Raw genomic sequence first — 5,308 nt, forward strand, 5'->3', positions numbered from 1 at the left:
GCAGCGGTTTACACTCATAAGCGCGCGTGCTATTCGGCCGGCGGCGCCGGCGTCCTTGCCGGCCGTTCGGTATCTATAAGAGATACACGGTCCGTGCGAGGCGGACGGAGCAGAGCGGGTTTTGGGCCAATTCTACGATCTCGGTCGAGAAGCTGTCTCAGAGCTCCTTCGGGGCTTCGGTCCTGACTGTTTCGTGCCGTTTACGTTACGGACTTTTCTCCACACAGCGTGGCCACGGGTCGGTGTCTTTGACCGAATGGCCCATATGTGGCAAGCCCTACGGGGTTGGTTACCCGTATGCACTTTGTATGTATACTCGTACTCACTGAGCAATCGACTCTTCTGTCCGAGCGATGGAAAAATTTTTTAAAATGCATCTGTAAGATTTGGAAGCAAATCGTACCAATTGAAAACTGTGGCTAAAATGAAATAGCCCAGTGGAGAGAGAAAACTATCAAAAAACTGATTTTTTAAATCAAGAGGTGTCAGAAATCGAAATGCCTAGCGCGAGCGGAAGAACACGCTTTCTCGCCAGTCCAGCATGTGTCCTGTCCGTTCTTCCTCGGCTTGCCGATTTTGCCCAGATCAGAGGTTTCGTGCTTCCGGCGGTCAGAAGATCAGCGTGAGCGTACGCGCTTCCACGACTATGGCATCACCCATGTACTTTTTCCTTTGAATATATTTGAGTACATAAAAAATATTAAAACATATAGAGAGAACTGTGTCTTGGATCTTAAAAATTTGTCAATAGCGATGATATATTATTACTTAACTTGAAGTATTTGTACGTTTTAGCTGGGACGTACATTTATCTTACAAGATGTTAATAGCGAGACTCTTGAAGATAAAATTATCTTGTGATTTTATGAAGGCAAAGATAGAAACGTACGAAGCTGGCGTACGTAGAAAAATGTGATTTTATGATAGAACAAAAATATAATACGTACGTTTTTGGGCGTACGGTAAAATATCTGTATGGTAGAAAAATGAAAGAAATTGAGCGTTAAAGAAGATATGTTACAAGCGCGGAATGTGGCAAAACTTGTACATATTTGAAAGAGAAAAATGGTGTGTCGACCTGACATATATATATGAAACAGGCGACGATGGAAAAGGATTTAAATTTTGTCCATTTTATATATACATATTGTATAGTTCCCTGGTTGATCCTGCCAGTAGTCATATGCTTGTCTCAAAGATTAAGCCATGCATGTCTCAGTACATGCCGTATTAAGGTGAAACCGCGAATGGCTCATTAAATCAGTTATGGTTTCTTAGATCGTACTAAAATTTACTTGGATAACTGTGGTAATTCTAGAGCTAATACATGCAAAACAGAGTTCCGACCAGAGATGGTAGGAACGCTTTTATTAGATCAAAACCAATCGGTGGCGGGTGTTTACACTCGTCCATCGTTTGCTTTGGTGACTCTGAATAACTTTGTGCTGATCGCATGGTCTTATAGCACCGGCGACGCATCTTTCAAATGTCTGCCTTATCAACTGTCGATGGTAGGTTCTGCGCCTACCATGGTTGTAACGGGTAACGGGGAATCAGGGTTCGATTCCGGAGAGGGAGCCTGAGAAACGGCTACCACATCCAAGGAAGGCAGCAGGCGCGCAAATTACCCACTCCCGGCACGGGGAGGTAGTGACGAAAAATAACGATACGGGACTCATCCGAGGCCCCGTAATCGGAATGAGTACACTTTAAATCCTTTAACGAGGATCCATTGGAGGGCAAGTCTGGTGCCAGCAGCCGCGGTAATTCCAGCTCCAATAGCGTATATTAAAGTTGTTGCGGTTAAAAAGCTCGTAGTTGAATCTGTGTGTCACAGTGTCGGTTCATCGCTCGCGGTGTTTAACTGGCATTATGTGGTACGTCCTACCGGTGGGCTTTGCTCTTCACGGGGCGGTCCAACTAATATCCCATCGCGGTGCTCTTCACTGAGTGTCGAGGTGGGCCGGTACGTTTACTTTGAACAAATTAGAGTGCTCAAAGCAGGCTACCTTCGCCTGAATACTGTGTGCATGGAATAATGGAATAGGACCTCGGTTCTATTTTGTTGGTTTTCGGAACCCCGAGGTAATGATTAATAGGGACAGATGGGGGCATTCGTATTGCGACGTTAGAGGTGAAATTCTTGGATCGTCGCAAGACGGACAGAAGCGAAAGCATTTGCCAAAAATGTTTTCATTAATCAAGAACGAAAGTTAGAGGTTCGAAGGCGATCAGATACCGCCCTAGTTCTAACCATAAACGATGCCAGCTAGCGATCCGCCGAAGTTCCTACGATGACTCGGCGGGCAGCTTCCGGGAAACCAAAGCTTTTGGGTTCCGGGGGAAGTATGGTTGCAAAGCTGAAACTTAAAGGAATTGACGGAAGGGCACCACCAGGAGTGGAGCCTGCGGCTTAATTTGACTCAACACGGGAAACCTCACCAGGCCCGGACACCGGAAGGATTGACAGATTGATAGCTCTTTCTTGATTCGGTGGGTGGTGGTGCATGGCCGTTCTTAGTTGGTGGAGCGATTTGTCTGGTTAATTCCGATAACGAACGAGACTCTAGCCTGCTAAATAGACGTAATTATGGTATCTCGAAGGCTCTCGGCTTCTGCCGGTGGGGTTTTTACTACCAACGTACAAACAAATCTTCTTAGAGGGACAGGCGGCTTCTAGCCGCACGAGATTGAGCAATAACAGGTCTGTGATGCCCTTAGATGTTCTGGGCCGCACGCGCGCTACACTGAAGGAATCAGCGTGTGTTCCCTGGCCGAAAGGCCCGGGTAACCCGCTGAACCTCCTTCGTGCTAGGGATTGGGGCTTGCAATTATTCCCCATGAACGAGGAATTCCCAGTAAGCGCGAGTCATAAGCTCGCGTTGATTACGTCCCTGCCCTTTGTACACACCGCCCGTCGCTACTACCGATTGAATGATTTAGTGAGGTCTTCGGACTGGTGCGCGGCAATGTTTCGGCATTGCCGATGATGCCGGGAAGATGACCAAACTTGATTATTTAGAGGAAGTAAAAGTCGTAACAAGGTTTCCGTAGGTGAACCTGCGGAAGGATCATTACAATGTTCCAATATATCTCAAAGAGAGAGGAGAGGAGGAGAGAAAATGAATTCGATTAGTTTGTGGATAAGAATTCATATAAAAAAAAAAGATATTGTTGAGCCCGCCAGATCATTCGTGCGTGATTTACACGGCCAGACGTGTGTACTACACGTATTAGGCCTTTGATCTGCGTTGCGTAGGCCACAACAAATCTTTCAAAGAGAGAGAGATATATGTGTTGTTGGGGTTTGTGATTATGAAGGTGCCCCAACGCACAAAAATATATAAAAATGTACAAAGTTGGGATGTGGTGTGGTGGAGAAGAGTTGGGCCCGACCAGATCATTCGTGCGTGATTTACACGGCAGACGTGTGTACTACACGTATTAGGCCTTTGATCTGCGTTGCGTAGGCCATCTTCTCGATAGAGAGAAAGCCAATGTATTCTTTTTTCTTTCTTTACACACACACACACACAGTTGTAGTAGGACAGGGAGGGATGCGAGCGTGCTAATCACGCTTCCTCAAGTCTTCGCTGTGGTGTAAAAAAAAAAAGAAAAAAAGGAATCGTTGGGAAAGTCCAAAGGACGAAAATATCGGGCAGTCTGAAGATAACTTAATGCTCGTTTACATTGGTATCAAGAGAGACCGGCTTGTGTAGCTCGTTTCAATGCTGTGTCGTTGTCATTGACACCCTACTCTGTTGCGCGCTAGTGGCAGCATGAGCGTGGGACGTATATATATATGACACCCAGCTAGAGCCGGCCGTGAGTCCGTCCGGTGTAAATAACGACGAAAGGAGAGAGAAACTTTTCGAATCCAGTATCGGGTTGATAATTGTCCAGTTTGAATATCCATATCCCCGTCGTTTTTGGAGGTGATATACTCTCTGTGTTTCTTCGATAGAAGGCTTTTCAATGTTCTATTCGCTCCGACCGTCGAACTTGCAAGAAAACAGTGGTTTTGGATTTGCTCGTACATATATATATGGTTTCGACGGAAATATCTCGTTCTTTAAGGGACAATTATGTCGTTGTACGACGACTCCCGAATCTCCTTCGCGCGCTGGTTGGAGCTCTTCGGGTATCGGCTTGTTCCGAAATATAACACAAAAATGTGGTGGATAGCAAATACACATTATATATATATGAGAGAATAAAAGGGAAAAATTACCCTGAACGGTGGATCACTTGGCTCGTGGGTCGATGAAGAACGCAGCTAATTGCGCGTCAACGTGTGAACTGCAGGACACATGAACATCGACATTTCGAACGCACATTGCGGTCCACGGATACAATTCCTGGACCACGCCTGGCTGAGGGTCGTTTACGTACTTATAAACTGCTTGCGTTGATGGCACTTGTTGCCTATATACGTACGAGCGAATGATGGGCGCTTCGTCGGCGTTTGTCGCGGTCCTATGAATATTGAGAAATTTTACGTACGTCTAACAGTCTTCGAGAGAGATGGAAATCGTGTTCGAACTAGCGTGAGTGTGGAAGGCGGTGTCGTGTGTCGTATATGTTTTATATACGTCCGCCCGTCTGAAACACCGCTTCGAAGCGGTGACAAAATCTTTTTCGGGACGATTCGTATTCGTAGAACTATCGAGATTTCACTGGTACATTTTCAACGCGCTCCCGACGTCGCCTGAAATGAAACGAGATGGGTTTAACCCACGAAAGCGTACTACACGAGTCTGTCCTATGTGAAGACTGTGTACAGAGATCGAACGAACGCATGAAAGAAATTGAACGAAAGAACACATAACCCGCAAAAATATATAGAGTAGAATTGTGACCGTTGCTTCGAATTTGAATTTATATGTATATATATATCATAGCCCCAGGGAGTGGAACCTATGAGTGTGGAAGGATGTCTCTTACCGTTATGTTGCCAGAGGAAAAAAAGTCTCTCTCTTCGTACGACACATTTGTGTACGAATTGTATCGATGGCTATATAGATCCGATGTTGCACATATTCTGAGTAAAGAACACCCCACCCGGGTTACCGTCCTAAAACTCTTCTATTGGTGTGGCTATGATGTGTGTGTCAACGCAATCGCGAGTCTGGTTCTACGGAAAACCGTTTGTCGGTCGCCCCATATATCTTTTTGTTCTCTTCAAATGATCGAATAGCGAAACCGCACGAGATCAATCGGTCGTCTAGTCCCCGAAAGTACTTTTCGGACGGACGTTAAAGTTATACCGATTGTAATCGTCTTGCGAGTGTTTCGAAGATCTATATTT

At 45.6% G+C, this 5,308-nt stretch overlaps 2 non-coding genes across 2 annotated transcripts; both read left to right on the forward strand.

The window, feature by feature from the left end:
- The first annotated feature begins 1,156 nt into the window (after positions 1-1,156).
- On the forward strand, positions 1,157-3,077 carry LOC143261848 (small subunit ribosomal RNA). The gene has a single exon (XR_013035874.1). It is a non-coding gene; the product is annotated as a small subunit ribosomal RNA (ribosomal RNA).
- A 1,151-nt stretch (positions 3,078-4,228) lies between these two features.
- Positions 4,229-4,383, forward strand: LOC143261817 (5.8S ribosomal RNA). Its single transcript, XR_013035844.1, has one exon. It is a non-coding gene; the product is annotated as a 5.8S ribosomal RNA (ribosomal RNA).
- The last annotated feature ends 925 nt before the right edge of the window (positions 4,384-5,308 follow it).

This window comes from Megalopta genalis, unplaced genomic scaffold (genome assembly GCF_051020955.1).
Source record: "Megalopta genalis isolate 19385.01 unplaced genomic scaffold, iyMegGena1_principal scaffold0069, whole genome shotgun sequence".
Taxonomy (NCBI): Eukaryota; Metazoa; Arthropoda; class Insecta; order Hymenoptera; family Halictidae; genus Megalopta; species Megalopta genalis.